The sequence below is a fragment of the Bubalus kerabau genome, chromosome 10, assembly GCF_029407905.1.
Source record: "Bubalus kerabau isolate K-KA32 ecotype Philippines breed swamp buffalo chromosome 10, PCC_UOA_SB_1v2, whole genome shotgun sequence".
Lineage (NCBI taxonomy): Eukaryota > Metazoa > Chordata > Mammalia > Artiodactyla > Bovidae > Bubalus > Bubalus kerabau.
Window position 1 is genome coordinate 75,129,452 of NC_073633.1, and position 24,300 is coordinate 75,153,751.

General features: G+C 40.9%; 1 protein-coding gene across 13 annotated transcripts in view; it reads right to left on the reverse strand.

Moving 5' to 3' along the window:
- Positions 1-24,300, reverse strand: part of SLC35F4 (solute carrier family 35 member F4) — a 353,130-nt gene that overhangs the window by 289,505 nt on the left and 39,325 nt on the right. For 2 of the 13 annotated variants that reach the window (XR_008699481.1, XR_008699488.1), the window contains exon 2: positions 1,654-1,741. The exons of the other annotated variants lie outside the window; for them this stretch is intronic. The gene's annotated coding sequence lies outside the window, so the exon portion shown is untranslated. The remainder of the gene's footprint in view (positions 1-1,653; positions 1,742-24,300) is intronic. 13 annotated transcript variants of the gene reach the window in all.

A 24,300-nucleotide genomic window follows, 5' to 3' on the forward strand; every position in this document is an offset into this window, starting at 1 on the left:
ACATCATAATCCATAGCATATTGATACATAAATTCAACAAGAGAGAAATTAAGAAATTGAAGCAAAAAGCTAATGTAACAGGAATATGACTATGCATAGACTTTAAGGACAAATGGTTTTATCCTATTTATGGTTATAATTTATTTTATCATAATTAATGTATTTAAATTCTAAATTACATTTATTGTGTAGTTGTTGCCATCTTCCTAGTTTTTCTTTGTTTTCAGAAATTTCCAGAGAAGTAGAAAAGTATTTAACCAGACCTCATCATCCATATAAACAGCAAATTCAGCATAAATTTAAATAATGTAAATACTAGACCCACAAGAGTCCATGTTTCCTTAAAGAAATCATAAAAACTCTCTGATTGACCTAGAAATTAATTTTAAAATAGCAGAGCAGACTTTCCTGGTGGCATAGTGGTTAAGAATCTGCCTGTCAATGCAGAGGACATGGGCTAAATCCCTGGCCCAGAAAGATTCCACAGGCCACAGAGCAACTAAGCCCATGGACCACAATTACTGAGCCCAAGTGCTACAGTTATGGAAGCCCATGTGCCTAGATCATGTGCTCCCCAACAAGAGAAGCCACGGCAATGAGAAGCCTGAACACAGCAACAAAGAGTAGCCTTCCATTCTCCACAACTGGAGAAAGCCCGTGTGCAGCAACAAAGACCCAGCATTGCCATAAATAAATAAATAAAATTTAAAAAATAAGAAAGTGTGATAAAATAAAACAGCAGAGCATTTACAAATGTCTCCGTAATCATCTGTAATAGGGTGACTAAAACAGTAAATGCAATTGGGTGCCATGATCTAGGACACACTTTTTTTAATGGAATTAAAATCCTACAACTATAAATTGATCAACAATAAAAAGTAAATTTCTGCTAGTGATAAGCACTCTTTGGTACATAAAAAATGATTTAACCTTTCAAATGTATAGAAATTATTTTGACAGGAGATTTTCTAAAGTATTTTCATTCGTTTGCCTGCTGGTTTCCACAAACCCAATACACAAATTCAAATTTACAAAATGTGAACTATCAGCATACCACAAATCTATTCTGAAAAGCTTAGGAAAGACATAATTAAACAAATAAATGCTGAAGACCCTTGATTCACAAAATGTTTCCTCATAGTAGCCAGTTTCACATAATCAATTTCCCTAGTAAGTCAATTTTCTGAGTAACTTACAACTCAACCTTACAATTTACAGCTCAACTTACAACTTACAACTCATCAAAAATTTGATTTCTATGCACATTTTCAAAACTATTTCTGCCTTTTCAAAAATATTTCTAGGGCACTAAGTGCAGGGCATCCATTCCCAGCGAATTTTGATATCTGGACCATATTTATTTTGATGATCTGATCAAGTTAGATTAGATATTTACATTAACTGAATATACATAACTTGGCTATGTATGCTATAAAAAATCATTTGTAAGGTAATCCATGTGATAGTTAATATCTTTGTGTCTGATACTAAAATAACTGTACCAAGTAATAACATTAAAAACTAAATATGATCACTGGGCATAAATTCTATTCAAGATAAATAGTCTGTCATAAAATTGTTAAAATACCACATCTGCCTTTATACTTTGGAAGGATTTGTAAAATAAAATCCATGGAATCCAGTCTCCCTTACTCTGATTAGCAGTCAGGGGTCCTCTTTCATGGCAGGAACCAGTCAATCTTTTTGACCATATATTATTCCGAGTTACCATTAAAACATGCTGAAAGAAAGGAAAGCAATCATTTTTCTCCCTCTGAGAAACAAATATAATGCACCTACTTCTTTGAGCTAAGACTAACTTGGCTGCTTGGAGAGCCAAGAATGTTTAAGCTTTAATACCCAAGGGCCATGTTGCCGTGTACAATCATCAGCACTATTTACAAAGAGTTGACCCTACAGTTTGCGTGGTGTCTGTGTTTAAAAGCAACTGGTGTATACTTCAATTAAAAAAAAAATCTTTTCTACAAATGTCCAACTGTATCTGGACCTTTCATTCTTTTTTTAATGGAGGCAAGGGATAGGGTCATTCCTTTGTAGGGTTTTGGTGACTTGACCTGTTAAGAAAAAAAAAAAAAAAATCTGGTGTCTAGGCAACCAGGTGACAGTAGTCCCATCTGGGAAGAAAAAAAGTGTAGTTTTCATATTCCATTTTCTGAAAAGCAGTTTTGAGTATTTAACCAGCAAGTCATCAACTGACCCACACTTGGAATGCTGACTCTGCCTTTCTATTTATTCTTAGGCAATGGTCAGCACTGTTAATTTACCTTTCAGCTGATGATGGGACTGAAAGGGCTTGGGGGCCCAACCCTCAGCGTTTGTCTAAGAAGTCAGGGCAAGGCCCATTCATCATTGTCCTCTGGTACCAGGCTCCACCCACAGGACTGTTTTTCGAAATACACTGAAATCCTTTGGAAAATGTCCTAAGAAATTTTAACAAATGCACTCAAATTTTAGAATTTGTCTATGACCTATGGTTGGAGGCGGGTGTTTGTGTCTGTCTGGTCTTTGGCTCTGTCTCTTTCTCCCTCCATCCTTCCCTCCTTCCCTTTCTCCTTCTCCACCTCCCTCTCAGCCATATAGTACAGTGCTTTAGAGCAAGGTCTGTAGAGCCAGACTGTCAGGGGCCGAATCTGACCTCATCATTTTCTAGTGATTTTGGGTAAGTCTCTTAAACTCTATGACTCAATTTTCTCATCAACAAGGTAAGAATATTATACCTGCCTCATAGAACTATTGTGAAGATTATATGAGTTTACATCCATAAAGAGTTGATAACAGTGGCTGGCATCTAAAAAGCATCATGCTTGGGGCTGGTGCACTGGGACGACCCAGAGGGATGGAATGGGGAGGGAGGAGGGAGGAGGGTTCAGGATGGGGAACACATGTATACCTGTGGCAGATTCATTTTGATATTTGGCAAATCTAATACAGTTATGTAAAGTTTAAAAATAAAATAAAATTAAAAAAAAAAATAAAAAGCATCATGCTGTGCTGTGCTTAGTCACTCAGTCATGTCTGACTCTTTGGGATCTCATGGACTGTATCCTGCCAGGCTCCTCTGTCCATGGGGATTCTCCAGACAAGAAAACTGGGGTGGGTTGCCATGTCCTCCTCCAGGGGATCGTTCCAACCCCTGGGTCAAACCCAGTTCTCCCGCATTGCAGGTGGATTCTTTACCTCTGAGCCACCAGGAAAGCCCAAGAATATTAGAGTGGATAGCCTATCCCTTCTCCAGGGGATCTTCCCGACCCAGGAATCGAACTGGGGTCTCCTGCACTGCCGGCAGATTTTTTACCAGCTGAACTACCAGGGAAGCCCAATAAGCATAATGCTGCTGCTGCTACTGCTAAGTCGCTTCAGTCGTGTCCGACTCTGTGCGACCCCATAGACGGCAGCCCACCAGGCTCCCCCGTCCCTGGGATTCTCTCCGCAAGAACACTGTAGTGGGTTGACATTTCCTTCTCCAATGCATGAAAGTGAAAAGTGAAAGGGAAGTCGCTCAGTCGTGTCTGACTCTTAGCAACCCCATGAACTGCAGCCTACCAGGCTCCTCTGTCCATGGGATTTTCCAGGCAAGAGTACTGGAGTGGGGTGCCATCGCCTCCTCCGAATAAGGATAATAAATGCCAGCTAATATTATTGTTTTGTTGAATACATACACAGAACCATCTGAGCTTCCAGTTTTCTCTGTAAAATGGGCTTGTACTCTCTATTTAGTAGTTGCTGTGATGATTAAGTCAGATAACATATGAAAATATCTTATCAAGTTCTGGCACATAATAGGTGCACAGTAAAGACATATTTCCTTCTCCCAACACCTCCCCTGCTCTGTCCATTATTTATTATCAAAGTTAATTCATTCACAGTTCACTCACAATAATAAGAACTTCTCTGTGGCAGTTGCTTGTTTTCTTAATTGAACTATGGTTGATTCATAATATCATTTTAGTTTCAGGTGTACAGCAGTGAGATATATGTGTATATGTGTGTGTATATATGTATATGTATGTGTGTATATATATATATATATATATAGAACTGAGTGAGTAAGCACAGCATATAGGTTATTACAAAATATTGAGTATAGTTCTGTACTATACAATAGGTCCTCGTTGGTTATCTATTTTATAAATACTAGTGTGTATATGTTAATCCAAACCTAATTTATCCCCTACCCTTTCCCCTTTGATAAGTATAAGTTTGTTTTCTATGTCTGTGAGTCTTTCTGTTTTATAAATAAGTTCATTTGTATCTTTTTTTAGATTCCACATCTAAGTGATAGTGATAGAGTTAGTTGCTCAGTCGTGTCTGGCTCTTTGTGACCCCACGGACTGTAGCCCGCCAGACTCCTCTGTCCATGGGATTCTCCAGGCAAGAATACTGGAGTGGGTTGCCCATTCCCTTCTCCAGAAAATCTTATCAACCGAGGGATTGCACCTACCTAAGTGATATCATATGATATTAGTCTTTGTCTGTTCACTTAGTATGATAATCTCCAGGTTCATGTTTTTGCATGCTTTTACAACTAACCTTCAAACCTTTCAACCATGATGATAATCTCAAGAGGCAGATCTTGTGAACCAGTGGAGAGGTGGGCTACAGAACTTCAGTACTTTGAAGAAAGAGAAGTGGCTCGGGGCTAGCAGTTCTTCCTGTCCTTTGAGAAGACCAGAGGACACAGAGAGCTTGCTTCAGAGTGAGACAGGGACAAAGCTGGTGGTCCCCAAGCATCGGAGTTCTGCTTGATGACAGTGCCCCAGGAAAGTGGAGTAACCTTAAAGAGGTCCTAGGGTAGGATGCTGGGCCATTAACTCCGGACTTCCCAGCCTCAGCAGAGATTCTGGCACCTCCAAGCTCAGCCCAGAAGCAGTAGAGCCATCATCCCGAGAAGGATGGATATGGGCTTGATAGCCTACAACTCAAAAGTGACCAGAGGGCTGGCGACCAACGCCCTCGTGGTTGCTGATGGTCAGCTTAGCCAAAGATCTCCCCTGACCATATAATCCTGCAGCAGGGGAGCCCCAGGAATACTGAAAATGCATTTTCCACTATTCTTATGGAGAATGGGCACTCAGAGTAAACATTACAGTAATTTGAAGCTAATAAAGACTGTTATAACATTTTTAAACGGCTGTTTTAGTGGTTACACATTCAGACCTGCTACATATGCCTTTTTACATGTAAGACTTTCTGTAATTCAAACATGTAGCTATGCCATGCATGCCACAACTTCCAACCTACTGCATATTATTTATCACACAAAACAGCCTCCAACCTACTGCACATTATCTAGCACACAAAGCTTTTGTAACATTGTCTGTTAAAAATGCCAAATTGCTGTGGTAGTCATTGGTACTGTTTGCCAAACACTTACTTTTCTCCCCCATTTTAGGCATTCCGCAGGATGGCACTTCCTGCCCCCTTGTGGTTGTATGGGGGCTATGTGGCTGACTCTAGTTTGGAATGATCAGCCAAAGCTAATACAAGGCACTGGGATTTTTCTCTGGCATAAGGACCAGATCAACATTCAAGATGATACTGACACATAAAAAGTGAAGTTACTAAAAACTTTAAATCAAGAGGATTTTGAATCCTTCCATAAACACTACATTTAATTTTTAAATCTTATTTTCTGTATCTTTTGTTTCCTAAGGGCATACTATGCATGTTTTAAGTTTCACCAGTTCCTGAGGCAATTTACCAGTAAACAATACTAAAGACATCATAAACTACTAGAAAGAAGCATGATGAGTGGTATAGAAAATCAGAGAGAACAGTAAAATTTAAAACTCTTTAGAAAGCATAAATAAGACAAAGAGAGCCCAGAACACATCCCCGCAGTTCAATACATCCACATCTTAAATATTCAAAAGCAATCCCAGGAATAACTTTGCCTTTAGCCTCAATAACTATTAATTTACAAGGAATATGTTTATGAGGTTTGATTTCATCATTATTTTCATTGTCAGTGAAACTCAAAATAAAATTTGCTCTTCAAATACCCTGATATGACATAGATCATCAGTACTGACATTCGTCTTTTTTCCTCCAGTTATCCAGATGATACTGGAGGACACTTTACACTCCAGAAAGAGAAAGCAAAAAGATGGAATCAAATATCCTTTAAACTCCAATTCACTTCCTCTTGCTTCACCTTGGCAGTGACCAACTCTGTGTGGATTCATATCAGCTTCACACAGACACAGCCTGACAGCACCTCACCTCCTGCCAGGGCCAGGCACCTCTAGCCTCCTGCCCCAGGGCTTCTTCCTTGATGCTGACACATGAAAGTGCATTCTCTTGAATCAAGCATGTACAGCCTGTAAGTGCAGGGTTCAGAGGCAACACGGAGCAAACCTGTGAGTGTGGTAGATTGGAGCCGGGTTGTAAATGCTTCTCCACTCTATTCAAAAGGGACTGAACTGAGTCTGGTGCCTTAGACCCCCTCGGCCATCCTGATATGCTAGGGACTGCACTGAGAAGCTGTGGCTTCCCAGCCTCTTGCCCCCAAATAGACCAATCAGTCCGAGCACTCAATCTTGAGCCAAAGGATGATCAGTTCAGTAACATGCCTTAGTATTGTTATGAAAAGCATTGTCAGGATATTCAAAATGCAAAAAAAAGTGACCGTTAGAGAAATAAGATTAGGAGAAGTCTGTCATTTTCCAAATTTTCTCAAATATGGTTTTGCTTGTCTTAAAATGAATGCATACCCACATGCGAGTGCGTGCGTGCACGCGTGCGCACACACACACACACACACACACACACACACAAAACAAACCCTAAAACCTATTTCAGCTCATTGTTCTCCAGGGAGACTGGGCATTTCTGTGGAGCACGTTGGAGAAGGCTGCCTGCCTGCACATTAATCTCAGCAGTAATTGCAATTATCTCCTTTGCAGTGGATGTGATGAAGACTGACTACAGGTCTCTAAGTCTGCTGGCTCTCCACATTCTCATAAATAATAAAACAAGGCTCCATGACAATGAGTACATAAAAAGTTTTGAAACAGCTCAAGGTAGTCCTGAAATCTTCAAATTCCTAAGCTAATAAAGTACCCTCGGTACAGTTTTCTGGGCATACATAGCTTTGCAGCAGAACTAAGTGATAAGACCATGCATGAATAGCTGTGACGAATGTCACGTCACCTAACTAGTGCTATTCATCCTTCAGCTATTTTTTAAGGAGTTTCTCTTCTGGGCTTCCCCCTTCCTGGGGGGTTCAGCTCTTCCTGTGCTGTGTGGTCCTCTCCACTGTACACTTGAGTTCCTCAAAGGCACGGGCCGAGTTTTGTTCACAACTGTGAACACACCAGATAATCAAAACACATTAAGGACCGAAAGGGTCATTATAATAAAGTCTGTCATCAGGATCACCTCCTTGAAGGCACAGGGTACATACTCTCACTCATACAAGACTAACTTCTCTTGGTGGCACTAGGGGTAAAGAATATACCTGTTGATGCTGGAGACCTGGGTTTGATCCCTGGGTTGGGAAGATCCCCTGTAGTAGGAAATGGCAACCCACTCTAATATTCTTGCCTGGAAAATTCCAAGAACAGAGAAGCCTGGCGCGCTACAGTCCATGGGGTCGCAAAGAGTCAGACATAACTGAGTCTGCACACACACAGAGACACACAGACACACAGACACACAATTTGTCTCAAGGCCAGAAATGTAACAACTTGCCCAGTGCAAAGTTTATAAATGAGGAAACAGACTGGAGATCCTAAATCAATGGTTCAAAGGCTCCGCAGCAAGTTGGTGGCAGCCCTCCCCACTCCCAGAGCATAATCCTTTCCCCAATACTGCTTGGTGCCACCTTCTCCTGCATTACTTTCTGATGACCCATCAGCCCCTTTCACTCCTCCACCCTCGCAGGCAAGTCATGCTCATTTCTTTTTCATCTTTTTACCTTCCCCTAGTTGAGCTCTGGGCTCAGCAGATGGTAGAGATATCTGTCCATCAAGTGAAATCAAAGTGAAAGTATTAGTCATTCAGTTGTGTCTGACTCTGTGACCCCATGGACTGTAGCCCAGCAGGCTCCATGAGATTTTCCAGGCAAGAATACTAGAGTGGGTTGCCATTCCCTCCTCTAGGGGATCTTCCTGACCCAGGGATCAAACCTAGGTCTACTGAATTGCAGGAGGATTCTTTACCACCTGAGCCACCAGGGAAACCCTCAAGGGCTCTGTTAAATGTAATTTAAACCCAAGAAGATGTCTATTGTCTGGAGTGTGTTTGAATTCCATTTCTGGTATAATCAGTATCTGGTTATTTATCCAATTTGGCAGTCAGTTGAATTGAACCACTATCCCATATCTTTTGAGTTGTAGGAGTGGGGATAAACTGTCAGCCCTCATCTTTTGGGTGGTGGGGATAGGGGTAAATAAAGGTTTGTGTTGCCTATAGCTATGAGTAAATGAACAAAATTATACACTTTCTCATTATAGGCTTGATTATTTTCAAAAGTCACTACCATAAATATCACTGGCTTGTTTTGACAAAGCTTTTTGTAATCATAATTAATTAGGAAGCTTGACTCTCGTCCTTTATGTATAATCTATTAAAATGTTCATTAAACTGTTTACTTATTTCTTCATTAATTTAGATTTAAAAATATCATCATCTAGGATTTCCCTGGTGATCCAGTGGTTAAGAATCTACCTGCCAATGCAGGGGTGTGGGTTCTATCCCTGGTCTGCGAAGATCCCACTTGCTGCAGGGCAACTAAGCCCATGTATCGCAACTACTGAGCCCAAGTGCTGCAACTCCTGAAGCCTGTACATCTACAGCCTGTGCTCTAAAGAGGAGAGGTCACCACAATGAGAAGCCCACGCACTGGAATGAAGGGGAGCCCCTGTTCACCACAACTAGAGAAAAGTTCACCTGCAGCAATGAAGACCCAGCACAGACCAAAAAAAAAAAATAATTAGCTTTTGAGGAGTGCATGTTACTCCTCTTCCTTTTTCATTAATTCTCTTCCTTCCTTCCTTCCTTCTACTCTTCTCTGAAGTCTACTGGTACCTGCATATCCACTGCAGGGATGTCAAAACTGCACTGCTACTGTCTAGCCTTAACTGCACATCAAACAACCCCAAACCCTGGTGGCTTAAAATAAAAACCATTTATTACTTCTTAAAAGCTGAGTGGTCCTACTGATTTGCTCATGCTTGGCTGATCTTGGCCGCTTATGCATTTGTGGCCAACAGATGGATCAGCTGGGGACTGAATAGCCTAGGATAACCTCTCTCACATATCTAGTGGATGGAGAGACAGAGATTACTGGACCACACATCTCATCATCCAGCAGGTGAGCCCAGGCTTATTCAAGTTAGCAGAAAAGTCCCAAGAATAAAGTCAAGCTCACAAGGCCTCTTGAGGCCCAGACTCAGAATTTGCACTATATTGCTTCTGCCATTTCTATTGACCAAAGCAAGTTCCAAGCTAGCCCAGATTCAACAGTTGGAGAAATAGATTCAGCCTCTTGATGGGATTGTTGCAAATGGACCTGTCCATCATTAGACTCTACCACAGACACCAGTGTAAACCAATGCCAGTGTTGCCAAGCAGACTGATCAGGCACTTAGTAAGCAAGTCCTTTCTTAACTGGAGACTAAATAAAAATGTCCCTGTCTCCTTTAAAAGAATTCTTTGGTTCCAGATCAGCAAACCAATCTTCCAATCAATCATTAATATAAAAGTAACTTTATTAAGGAAACTCTGGCATTAAAATGTTACCTGCAATCATGAGATTTTGCCTGAATAGAAGCTGCAGCTATTTGCATAACATGTAATTCCAAACCCTCTGACTTCAAAACAGGGAGCAAGAAGTTGGACCCTTACACAGGCTGGGTCTGCACAATGATGGTACAATCAGACACAGAACAAAGAAAGGCAGTGAGTTTGACTCAGCAGGGCTATTCCCACAACCACAACAGAAAGTAGGGCTCTTTCACTGTGCTCACCTCCTGTGGGGCATTTATCACACTATACAGTGAAAATCTGATTGACTTCCCACCTCCAGTAGATTTCTAGTTTCTTTGGGATACAAATAAATCTTTAAATCCATATTTCTAGTATATAGACAGAGCCTGATTGTTGAAGGAAAAGAGAGAGGAAGAGATTTATTTCTGTGACTCAGAATAAAAACTAACCCAATATAACCAGATTTATATTTTTAAATGAATCTGTGCAAATATACTCAAAGATCCTCCCACGTGAAAGATAATAGAATTACTGGTAAAGATAAGTTACCCCTTACAAGAACAGAAAGCACTACTTTTCAGCTTAAATCAGAAGGGAAAAGTTGGTGATACTCAAATTATAATCTGAAGGAGAAAAGACCAAGAAACACAGTTAAGCAGTATAAGTGAGGAGAAACCCTTAGATTTTCAAAAACTTGAGTCTAAATTTTTAACTCACAATTAAACACTTAAGTGTATATATCCAATATTAACTTCCTAAGTGTCCTGTGGCACAAAGATCCAGGAAGTTCTTTTCATATTATTATAATTATTTATACTCAGTCTCAGGAAGTAAAGTGACTTATGCAGATACTATATTGCAAGATTTAAGATAATAAAAATAAACAAGTAGGGAACTGGGAAGAAAGCAAAACTAAAAATAGAAACCAGAAAATGAAGCCAGAATGAGGTCAGTAAATGCCACAAGGACTAATACACTTTTCTAGAAGAAGCAGGAATTTAGCTTAGGGCTTCCTAGACATCAACCAAAGAGGAATTTGTGGTCGCTAACATCACTCATCCCAGTCAGAGCTCAAAACACAGTCAGGAGAAACACAGTCCATCACTGTTGTTGCCCCTGAAAGCAAGTTTTGCCAGGCATGTTCCTAAAGAGGATCTCAGCAGACTAAACAGCAGACTGAAGAACCATCCATAGGAAGATAAGCAAACATATAACCTGATGGACCCATGTTAAAGCACCCTTGAGTAAAATCACCCTGATAAAGCACTTCCTTTACAACATCTTACCATTCCTAACTAATCCAAAACCAAAGGTTGGAGACTCACAGGCTACTAACCTTCAGGGAAGTCTCTGTAAATATGGATTCTCTCAAATGAGACACTGGTAAATATCACTAAATCCTGTAGTAAGTCCCAACTGGTCTTTTTCTCTCTTTAAAATGTCCCTCCCCGAGGTCAGGTGACCCTCATTTTAGCCTGGATTTACCACCCAGCCTTCTCATTTGTTTGCCCTATTCTAATCTGTCCCCCAAACCACAGCCAGTCTGCTTTCTCTAAAACAAAGCTCCAATTGAAACACCTGAATGTAAGGGGTGGCGGGGAGCAAAATAGGGACAGAGGATTAAAAGGTACAAATTATTAGGTATAAAATAAGCTACAAGGAAATACTGTACAAAATATTGTACAAAAAATATTTCACAGAAATAGTCAATATTTTAATGACTATAAATGAGTATAACTTTTAAAAACTGGGAATCACTATATTGTACACCTGTAATTTATATGATATACATCAACTATACTTCGATTAAAAATAACAATTATTTGGCAGAAACCAACACAATATAGTAAAGTAATTATCCTTCAATTAAAAGTAAATAAACCAACCAAACAATAATAATAATAATTTTAAAAGGAAAAAATGAATGGCTGAATGGCTCCACAAGTCCCCTAGCATCAATTCCACACCCCTAATGGTTGAATACAGATAGGCCTCCATCTGCATCTCCAATCTTGACTCTCTATTTCCTTCATCCTAGCAATCGGGATGAACTTTTTCAAGTTCACTGAAAAAGTCACATTCTCTCCCCACTCCAATCCTTAAATGGGCTGTTCCCTCTATCTTGAACACGGTCTCCCTCAATCTTTTGGCCCCTGCCTTGGTCTGGAACTTTTCCTTCACGTCTCGAGCTAGAGGCTGCTTCTTCAGGGAAGCCCTCTTTACCTGTATGTCTTCACTAGAAGACCGTGTGCTCCTCAAGGCAGCTCCTGGCTCGCTTTTGCTCATCATTCTATTCCCAACACCTAGCACAGTGCCAAGCACCAAGAAAGTGTTTAATAGATATTTGCATACTTCACTGACTCACTTAATATTGGTTATTACAGACAAATCCTTGGAGCCAAATATTCTGCATTACTCCTTGAAGGAAGATCCATGTGCCTCTTTAACAAGCAACAAATCTAAAGATATGCTTGATGTTGTCTAATGTATTGACTCATGCCTACACTGGAGAGCGTAGCATCTCTGGCATTTCATCCAGGCAGGGTCAAAATTTTCCTTGGGAAACAAATCATGGTCTTCTCCTAAACAAGAACATGTGAGTAATTGAGGCCCCAACCTTTTACATCCTTAGAACATTATCATAAGCTTGGTGTGGGAAAACCTTTAAACCAAGTGTTGCCAAATCTCAAAGTCTAAGGAGTTTTGCAAGGTATTTGACACTGCAGTTTTCAAGTTAATACTAGTTTGAAGATCATTTCTGGTCAGGCAACAATAGAAAGATTCAGGTCTACAGCCATACCACACTGAATGTACCCAGTCTCGTCTGATTTTGGAACCTAAGCAAGGTTGGGCTTGGTTAGTGTTGTATTGGAGAAAGAATCAGGAGAACTAAGTTCTTCTGACTTTGTCACTAATTACAGGACCATGAGGGTCAGGATCTGGTGCACTCCTTGCCCTGGAGCTGGACAACTTAATGATTCCCCCTGAGCCTGGCTCTGCCCAGGGTTTGAACCATCAAATTTGAGCCCTGGGACCCGCCCTCATCCTCCAACCAGGAGTGGCCATACTGAACAAGGCAGGATTCTCTGCTCTCGCCTCCACATCAGCCAGATGTTGTCAACTTTAATCTCTTTTGATACATCAAGTTTCTGCATAATATTTTATTTGAAGAAAATATTCCACAACTAAGAAGTAACATGAATCTGTAGACTCATTGGTCTTTATTTTCTGCTCAATTATCTACTGCACAGACTGGGGCAGAGAATTTGGAAGTCATCTAGTGTGTTTGCATGCTAAGTCACTTCAGTCGTGTTTGACTCTTGGTGACCCTATGAACTGTAGCCCACCAGGCTCCTCTGTCCATGGGATTCTCCCAGAAAGAATACTGGAGTGGGTTGCCATGCCCTCCTCCAGGGGATCTTCCCCACCCAAGGATCAAACCCATGTCTCTTGAGTCTCCTACATTGACAAATGTAGGAGTTCTTTACCACTAGCACCACCTGAGAAGCCTAGTGTGTTTAACATCTTTCAAATGAGGACACTGAAGTCCAGATAATTTTGGTGATGTGTCCAGCGGCAAACAACTGTGTGAAGACAGAACTAGAACCAGAACTAAATCCTCCCGGGCCTCAGGTCAGAGCTCTGATGGAGGGATGGTGTTCAGGGGCATCTGAGATGGTGGGCAGCCTACAGAAGTGTTAGGAGAGGAGAATCACTCTCCTTGGCATCCCCACTGAGACCTGGTGTGATCTGGGCCTCCCTATCTCTCACTTGGACCAATGCCCCGCCTCCTCAGAGGGTTCCTCACCTCCAGTCTTGTCTTCTCCCAAACTGCCTGCCACACTATGTAGGATAGTTCCAAAACACAAATGTCATCCCATCACTATCCTTGTTCAAAAAAACCTTTACTGTTTCTCCATCATCTACAAGATGAAGGTGAGTTTTCTAGTGTAAGTACCAAGCCTTTTACAGTCAGCCCTGGCTCTGGTAGAGTCACCCAGCAGAGCCCAGTATATATGCACCAACCCCCCAGGTGACCACAGACACGTGACAAATAAATGCCTATAGTTGTGTGCCTGAGATTTGTTCATCACGTAGCATGATTGTGGAAAGAACCAACTGATTCAAGGTGGAAATTGGACGATGTCCATTTAATATTTGTTAAATATCATTTCTGTCACATTCTCATGGTCTTGGGGTGAGAAGATCCCTGGGGTAGTCACTCTTCCATAGGCTGTTCACTCAAAACTAATAGCACCAGAATGAATGTTTCTTTGAATGGCATTGTCATTTTAGCATTTAACTTCTACAAATAAAACACATCATCATTTTAGGATTTTAACCTCTGGAATTGGGAAGGACTTTCTAATTTAGGTGAAGAAGGATGACTTGCAGTCTTAAAATGAAAAAAAAGAGAGAGAGAGAGAAAGAGGTAAAGTAATTCATTCACACACAGGCACAAACAAGGAGACTTAACAATGTAGATGAAACTGTTAATAAGCTATCTCTGTTTTGACTGCATCCCCATCCTCTGGAACTCTGATTTAATTATTCTGGAGTGGGGCCACATCATTGGTATGCTTTAGATTTCCTCTGGCAATTCCAATGCACAATCAGGGTTGAGGTGACAAAAATGAAGATCAAGTTTGCATAAACTTGGCCTTTTCTTTCCTGAATCCCAGGGATGTGCTAATATGCTTTCACTTCCCTGGTGGCTCAGATGGTAAAGAATTTGCCTGCAATACAAGAGACCCAGGTTCAATCCCTGGGTCAGGAAGATCCCCTGGAGAAGGGAATGGCTACCCACTCCAGTATTCTTGTCTGAAGAATTATACAGACAGAGGAGCCTGGCAGGCTACAGTCCATGGGGTCGCAAAGAGTCAGACCTGAATGAGCAATTAACTCTTCTTCAGGTATTTACCTTTAGTCTCTCTAGGCTCATCTATTTTCTAAACCCCTCTAGATTTTTAGGAAGAATTATTATTTGGTTTTCTGTGTTATTTACAAACTCCAACTAATTTCTAACTTTAAAATCAAAAACACAAGGAGAAAGGAGCCTTTTCCAACTAAAAGCTCAGGTGATAGAGTTAAAAATATAAGGATAAAAATAACTTATCTCCAGATTCTTTTACTATTTAAGGTACTTTTCTAAATGTTCTAATTTAGCAACCATTAGAACCCTTCTCTGGCATTTTGAGAAAATGCCAAATGCTGAAGCCTTTTCTGTCAAAGCATGATCAATTCTTTTAGGTACTTCTTATTTTCAGGAATCCAATTAAACAAAGCCAATGGTAACTGAACGTTTGTTCTTCAAGATATTTTGACTTTTAATCATGTATGAAATCACCTTTATTTATAACACTAAAGCAGCCAGTAGAGGATGTTCAGAGATGGGATTAAAAGTTTAAAAAATGCAATCCCGCTCCCTCTGGAGGTATAATCTCCAAATACCCACTGGGTTTGCAACTTGGTTAAAATGTTCAAGATGGATTAGGAGCTCTTTTATATTTAGTCCCTTTTTCACCCAGGAGATGCAAGGGGGATATTTTAGTCTTACAAGCTTCATAAAAATGAATGGCAGAAAAAGCAGCCATGGGCTCCCCTGGTGGCTCAGTGGTAAAGAATCTGCCTGCCAATGCAAGAGACACACATTCGAATCCTAGTCCAAGAAGATCCCACATGCCACAGGGCAACTAAGCCCATTCACCACAGCTACTGAGCCTGTACCCTAGAGCCTGGGAACCCCAACTACTGAGCCCACCTGCCACAGCTACTGAAGCCTGTGAACCTAGAGCCCGTGCTCTGCAACAAGAGAAGCTACCACAATGAGAAGGCTGTACATTGCAATTAGAGAGTCTCTCCATTTGACACAACTAGAGAAAGCCAGCACAGCCTCAAATAAATTAATTTAAAAAGCAGCCACTTCTTTTCATAGTCCCTGCTGTCTTACATCCATTATGCCATCGTATAAAGAGAACCTCTCTAGAATGGGTCTAAGCATCCATTATGTACCTCTGTAAATCAGAAATACTTTTCTTAAAGTTTTAAGATTTTATACAAGCTTTGTTGCTGTGACTAGCATAAAACAAAAATAATAACTATGCCCTACGCCACTGACTCCCCAAGTTCATGGAAACATTACTAAATGATCAAGTTAGAATAAAACAAAGAAGGTTATGAACTCCCTTGTTGAAAAACTCTCTTCTCTCTTTAATTCCATAAGGATATCATAAACAGTAGGAATACCAAAGATTTTCCAAAGGATATAATTCAAGAAGAGCTCATTAGATACACATATCTTGTTATTTGGAAATGTTTCTTTTCCACCTGAAGATGTTTCATTTCTGTAATATACACAGGTACAGTGGTCTAAGGAGGGAACTAAAGAGCCCTCTGCTCCTAAACTTGCCTTACCATTCTTTTCTGTGCCTCTGAAAGTCAACACTGCAGTAGACAAAGCACAGACTCTGGACCCAGCCTGCCCAGCTCAGCTAATCACTTGATACATCCCTGGGGACAAGCAAATTGAACCCTACTGCACCTTTGTAATGCAGGTAACAAAAGCTCTCGCTCATGGGGTTGTTGTCGGGTATAAATAAGCTTGCATAGGAAAGAGGCTTAGGACAGTGCCTGGTACAGAATAAGTGCTGTGTAAGTGTTCATTGGTATTGCTGATGTTTGGCTGAATAACAGAATTATAAAATAGTCTTAGCTTCAGTCAAACTGTACTTCTCTCAGTGGTTTTAATAAAATATATTTTCTCCAGCCTTAGAATCCTTTCACATGGTTTTCCCCCTTTCCTACACTGTCCAATACTGTGGGAATGTTTTCATGCAGTTGAATTAAAATAAAATTTAAAAGTCAGTTCATCAGTTGCACTGGCCACGCTTAAAGCAATTAGCTGTCATAAATGGCTAGTGGCTACTAGACTGGACAGAACTGACATTTCCATCCTCTCACAAAGTTCCACTGGACAGCGCTGATCAAGACTCATCTTTCTCCTACTGTTTATCCCTCCCTCCTACTCAGCCTTCATTTTGCTGCTTAAACATCACCTCAACCAATCCTTCTCTCTCTTTAAGTCAATGCTGGGTCCTTCTATGTCCTTCCATAGCCCACTGAATTTTCCCTTTATAGTACTCTTCCCTATGTAGTACTCTTTATAGCTATAAACAATTTTAATGAATTATTTTCCCACTAGGCTATAAGGAGCTTGAAAAGGGGGGAGTACACAGCCACATGGTGAGCACCCAATAAATATGTCAACAGAGTGATATGAGAGGAAATTTATAAAAGGCACTATTGCTTTATAGCTAACATCTGCTTACTGTGCACCAGGCACGATTTCAAACACATTACATGTTTTAGCTCATTTAATTCTAACAACTCCATGAGGTAGGTGCTTTTATTCATTACGCATGGCTGCACAACACTTACCACAAACGTAGTGGCTTAGAACATGATTGGCTACCTCACAGATTCTGTGGTCCAGCTGAGTCCTCTGTTCAGGGTCTCACAGGGTATAGTCAAGGTGATAACTGGGCTGTGATCTCACTTGGAGGCTCAAATGGGGAAGAGTCTGTTTCCAAGTACACTCAGGTTGCTGACAGAATTCTTTTCCAGAATTAGAGTAGATAACATCCTGAATAAGATCTATCTCTGCCCTAAGCATGAAGTAGGGATTTTTCAAAATCAACATCTTAATGTAACTCAGAGGTAGGGGATAACATTTTGGTCCTTCTAGAAAGAGGGAGGAAGTAGGAAGAAGGAGGAAATTAATATATTTTTCCACCATCCTCGTTCCACTTACCAAAAACTGGTTAGGTAGTTCTAATAATTTGACTTTTACCATATTAAGGAAAAAATGTGATTCCCAAGTTCCTGCTGGCTCTTCGTACAGCTCAAGGTATAGCCATGTGTGTAAGGCTATGTCTTTTAGCCAAACTCCTGATTAAACTTTTGATCATACAACAGCAGGCCAAGGAACTAATTTGGAGTGAAGAAAGGAGTATGAAAAGCTAAATTACTAGGGATAATAAAGGAAGAATGAATTGGGTGTTGCAGGCTCATCTAGAAAGTGAGGAGAGGGAAAGAGGAAGGACCCCTAACAAGGTGGGGAAGCCAGGGGAAAAAGTTCCCTGTGGTAAATGGTCAAGACATTTAAGAATAGCACTGTCCTTAAGTACTTTACTATCCTTAAGTAAAAATGTTTTTCCATTTTTAATGTTACCCATTTCCTCCTGTGCTATACTTTCCCTCTGGTACCTGAAAAACCTAGCTAAAAGTCTCTACACAGTAGCCTTCAGCGAGGGACTCTGAATAATTTATGGACAAAGGAGTAAAGAAAATTATAATTTCCCTATGGAACCAGCACTGCAGAGCAGGTTTACATGGAGGGAGGCCCACAGTCCTGCCATTTTGAGCAGAAACAAGGGCAGTGCTGGAAAAAGATGGTTGAAGGCCAGGTAACAACCTGGTGGAATTGACAACCTAAATACCATAGAGGCAGGTGACCCCTGATGAGAGAGAGGCAGTATTGGACCACACTCAGACTCTGATGCTTTCCCCACACTTTGTATGTTAAAGTCATGTCAGGTCAACTGTTATACAGGTAATACAGACTCTTCCCAGCAACTGTCCTGCAGAACCTGATAAATGGGCTGCTATCATATCACCTTGGGAATGATGCTGTCTGCTAAGACTGAAAACTGAAAACCAACACCCTTCACTGCTGCCCCACTGACTGGGCAGCCTCTCTGTGAGTGACAAGCGTGGCTTTCTCAAGTGTCACTTTGAAGGATGTGCATCTCATCACCTCAGTGGAGAGTTACCTGTGATCAGAGAGGCTGCAAGCTGGGGCCCTGTCTCTCTCCTGCTGTCAAGGGAATCATTGCTTACAGAGCTCCAGCAACGGAATCCATCCAGGAAAGTGTCAAAGGCAAGGTAAAGATTAGCAGAGCTTCTGGCAGCCGTGCACAGCCTCTTCTGGGCACTATTCGCAAGAGGGAAACTCAACACATCACCTTCGCTAGAGTGATTCAAAGTCACAGCTAACTAGGCGAAGTTTGTAGTTGCCTGCTTCTTGGGTATCAGCGGACAGCAACACACACACACATGCACACACACAGATCTGCTCAAGATAATTTCCCTGCAATAAACCATGGCAAACATCTTCTCCTGCCCCATGAAAACGCTGATGGCGCAGATTCCTTGACCAAGAGACACAGTAGCCTCTGGTATCTCTGTTAAACTCTAGAAAGTCCTCCATGGTGACTTCTCTGGTGGTCCAGTGGCTAAGCCTCTGTGCTCCCAAAGCAGGGGGCAGGGGTTCAATCCCTGGTCAGGGAACTAGATCCCACATGTCACAACAAAAGATCAAGCAGGCTGCAATGAAGACTGAGGATCCCATATGCCACGACAAAGATCCACCACAGCAAATAAATAAATATTATTTTTAAAAAATAAATAAAAATCCTCCATGGAATTCTTGGTCGTAGAAGACCCACTCTGCTTATTAACTTCACTGTAGACATTATTACCATCTCCTTTCATACTTACTCATGAACCAAGTCTGAGCCCAGAAGGACCTCAGAGGAAAGAAGATTTGGGTTCTTCCTAAATTTCAGGCTAAACTGTTAAGAAACAGGTTAAAAGCCTCAGATCTCAATTACCTCCCTCAAGACAGAAAGATGTGTTCTCAGAGGCACTTTATAGAACCTGTGTACTGCTTTCAATGAGTACTTGATGTCAACATGACTTCAGCAGGAGAGTCAAGAGGGCTTCCACCTGCAGTCTCCTTCAATGTTGGAAACACAGCCATAAAAAACAGACTTTGGAATCAGAAAGACTACCTTTGCAAAAAGATACTAATAATATGCTCCACCTAATACATTTGTTTTAAAAATTAAATGAAATAATGCATGCTAACCACTTAGCACGTTGCCTGTGCATAGTAAATGCTCCATCAATACTAGGTGTTATTATCATATTATTATCTTCATCAACATCATCACTTTAAGTGATATGATCTGTTTGATGGGAGACACTGGGAGAACAAGGAGCCATGATAGAGAAGTTAGAATATTTGTACTTTGTTCCAACTTGGAAAAAATATAAACAATAAAGTAACTTCATCTTTGTTTGAAATTCAGTTTGTCAAGTACTATATAGTGCTAGAGGGCTTCCCTGGTGGCTCAGAGGTTAAAGCGTCTGCCTGGAATGTGGGAGACTCAGGTTCGATCCCTGGGTTGGGAAGATCCCATGGAGAAGGAAATGGCAACCCATTCCACTACTCTTTCCTGGAGAATCCCATGGAGGGAGGAGCCTGGTAGGCTACAGTCCATGGGGTCGCAAAGAGTCAGACACGACTGAGCGACTTCACTTTCACTTTCATATAGTGCTAGGAGTAGGAAATGGCAACCCACTCCAGTATTCTTGACTGGAAAATCCCGTGGACAGAGAAGCCTGGCAGGCTACAATCCATGGGGTTGTGAAGAGTCAGAAATGGCTTAGCAACTAAACAATAACAATACAGTGCTTACTGTGTGCAAGTTACTGCTCTAATCATAGACCTTATTGAATCAAAATCCATTTAATTTTAAAGTATCACTAAAGCGTTTCATTTTTTTAAATGAAAGCTTTCGTTATAAGGAAAATACCCTACTCTGTTGCCATTAGTATTCTTCTTCATCTGCTCTTGCTGGGTCTATATTATTGGCTTCCTCATTCATTCATTTGACAAATGTTCATTGAGCCACAACATTTGCAGGGCCCTGGGGATACATTGTCGAGCAAAACAAACAAAAGTCCTGCTTTTGTAAAGTTTGCAGTCTAGTGAGTTGGGTGACCATTTCGATCACTGTATAACAAATATTCTATCCCTGCCTCTTCCCACTGTGGCTACAGTATCTGCCCATGTCCCCCATGATATTGTACATGAATGTGTGACTTGTTTTAACCAATAGAATGTCAACAGATAACGCATAAACAGTGGCCTTCCACATGCTAGCCTCTTGCGCTCCTGCCCTTCTTCACAGAAACATGCTTCATGCTGCCACTGGCCCTAGGAAGCTGGTAGGACAGATGGAGCAGACAGGAATCTACCCACACCCTGGAAACAAGCCCAGGTGACCAAGAGCCTAAAACAAAGCTGCCCGGCTGGTGTCAGCCTAGCTCAGCTGAGTCAGCTGACCCCTCAGCATGAGTTACAATTTGTTTCCAGCTAGCTTATTCAGGGGTTCCATTGAGCTATTTCAAATCCTGGAAGATGATGCTGTGAAAGTGCTGCACTCAATATGCCAGCAAATTTGGAAAACTCAGCAGTGGCCACAGGACTGGAAAAGGTCAGTTTTCATTCCAATCCCAAAGAAAGGCAATGCCAAAGAATGCTCAAACTACCCCACAGTTGCACTCATCTCACATGCTACTAAAGTAATGCTCAAAATTCTCCAAGCCAGGCTTCAGCAACATGTGAACCGTGAACTTCCTGATGTCCAAGCTGGTTTTAGAAAAAGCAGAGGAACCAGAGATCAAATTGCCAACATCCACTGGATCATGGAAAAAGCAAGAGAGTTCCAGAAAAACATCTATTTCTGCTTTATTGACTATGCCAAAGCCTTTGACTGTGTGGATCACAAGAAACTGTGGAAAATTCTGAAGGAGCTGGGAATACCAGAGCACCTGACCTGCCTCTTGAGAAATCTGTATGCAGGTCAGGAAGCAACAATTAGAACTGGACATGGAACAACAGACTGGTTCCAAATAGGAAAAGGAGTACGTCAAGGCTGTATATTGTCACCCTGTTTATTTAACTTATATGCAGAGTACATCATGAGAAACACTGGACTGGAAGAAACACAAGCTGGAATCAAGATTGCCCGGAGAAATATCAATAACCTCAGATATGCAGATGACACCACCCTTATGGCAGAAAGTGAAGAGGAACTAAAAAGCTTCTTGATGAAAGTGAAAGTGGAGAGTGAAAAAGTTGGCTTAAAGCTCAACATTCAGAAAATGAAGATCATGGCATCCGGTCCCATCACTTCATGGGAAATAAATTGGGAAACAGTGGAAAGAGTGTCAGACTTTATTTTTGGGGGCTCCAAAATCACTGCAGATGGTGACTGCAGCCATGAAATTAAAAGACACTTACTCCTTGGAAAGAAAGTTATGACCAACCTAGATAGCATATTGAGAAGCAGAGACATTATTTTGCCAACAAAGGTTCATCTAGTCAAGGCTATGGTTTTTCCCTTAGTCATGTATGGATGTGAGAATTGGACTGTGAAGAAGGCTGAGCGCCGAAGAACTGATGCTTTTGAACTGTGGTGTTGGAGAAGACTCTTGAGAGTCCCTTGGACTGCAAGGAGATCCAACCAGTCCATTCTGAAGGAGATAAGCCCTGGGATTTCTTTGGAAGGAATGATGCTAAAGCTGAAACTCCAGTACTTTGGCCACCTCATGTGAAGAGTTGACTCATTGGAAAAGACTCTGATGTTGGAAGGGATTGGGGGCAGGAGGAGAAGGGGACGACAGAGGATGAGATGGCTGGATGGCATCACTGACTCAATGGATGTGAGTCTGAGTGAACTCCGGGAGTTGGTGATAGACAGGGAGGCCTGGCATGCTGTGATTCATGGGGTCGCAAAGAGTCGGACACGACTGAGCGACTGAACTGAACTGAATTTTCACTCCTCAGTAGATTTTACGTGTTTCTCATATGCTTCTTCACTCTTTAGTTCATCTAGTTCTGAAGGGTAACTCAGTTTCATCTTGATTAACCAACCATCTTCCTATCAAGATTGTTAACAAGTCCTGAATTTTCTGAAGTGTCATTAACTTCTCCTGATAGAGGAGAATGGAGTTCACTGGCAGATTTCACACTTTCCAGAGAATCTAACTCGTCTTGTTTGCTCAGTTTTGTCCCTATTTCAGGCAGACTACAGTAAACTCTTTCTTATTATAAAATAGAGAGTTATTTATTAAGGATTATTTAGTTTCTGCATAAAAATCACCAGTTACTCTTCACTGGAATTTTAACACACATCAATGCTTTTGGGGTTGTTTTGTTTAACCCAACACTTTAAAAGCTCTTTTTATCTCCTAGAAGGGACAGTTCAGGTGGTTCTTGGCCTGTTCTATGGCTTCAGCAGCTGGGTGTGGAGGGCCTTCATCCTCTTCCCCTTGTTTGGCTTTTGTAAGCTTCTGAGTTTGCGGGTGGTTTGTTACACAACATAATTGTGACAATAACACTCTAATACGGAGCCAAATAAAGCAAGAAAATTTCCAGCATTTTGAAAGTTTGATTATAATGTGCTATTTATTCTCTATGAAAGAAAACTTATATACTACAGGAGACATTTTGGAAAACATCAAGTTTCTTACCCTGTCTCCATGCTTGTAACCCCCTCTCCCCATGCCACAGCTGCATTCATTCATCAATACCTCTTTTTCTGAATATGAATAAAAGGGAGTCTTGGTCTCCCTGGAAAACCTGTGCCCAAGCTGATTTTCCTCACGCACTTGACCACTGTATGCCAAATTTTGTGGATTCATATTTTAAGCAAGCTGTGGACAAACTGGAGAAGATTTAGAGAAGAATGAAAAAAGTGTTATTGAAAGTCTTGTAAATAAGGCATGAAGCAATGGGAAGGTAGAGTGCTGGGCTCCCAGCAGAAGCTTCATAAATACTATTGATTGATGTTAGAGGAGAAAAACTGGAGGACAAGTTAACAGTTTTCCCCAAAATATGAATGTTAATATATATTGACAAACTCTTTCTTCTTTTCTGCAGAGGGGCAAAAAAAACTAAGCAAGCTCTATGGAGCCTCAGAGTGTAAGTTTAGATGCAGGAGAAAAAAATACCAGCTGCAACAAGTGTCTAGGGAAGGCTGAACATCTCTCGTAAACTTGCTTAACATGAGGAAAAACAAGGGATGCTGGGACCTGATCAGTCAGAGAAATGTATCAAATTGCTGTTTTCCCAGTATTTGCAGACGGTGGATCTCTTTTACGGGTAAAAAACAGACAAACAAACAAAAACAAAGACCTTTTTGTTGACTTCAAAAGCATAAAAAAAAATTTTTTTTTAACCCAGTGGATCTACTGGGAAAGCTTAAGTTGCCTTTGAAATGCCTCACTAAAATGGTATCTTTTATTTAAAAAATAAATATTCATTCATTCATTCAACAAATTTTCACTAAGCATCTACTCTGGTTGTCACGTTTTGATGTAGTTTTAATACCATGGTAAACTAAGCAAGTGACCTGCCCTCATGGAGTTTATGTTCTATCACCAGTATGGTAGCTTCAAGTAGAAATAATAAGAATACAGTAAGTGGACTAATAGCTTAAGACTTTTTCCAGGTTTATAATTCTTAGATTACTATAGATAAGGCCTACATAGTTTTGTTTACATACTATAAAGACAAAGAACTCCCAGAGTTTTGTTAAAATGAGAATATAAGTACACAAATCATTTTCCAAAATCCCTGTGCTCATGTATTATTCATGAAATTCTAAAATTCTAACAGGGAGTATATGGGAAATATCTGTATCTTCCCTTCAATTT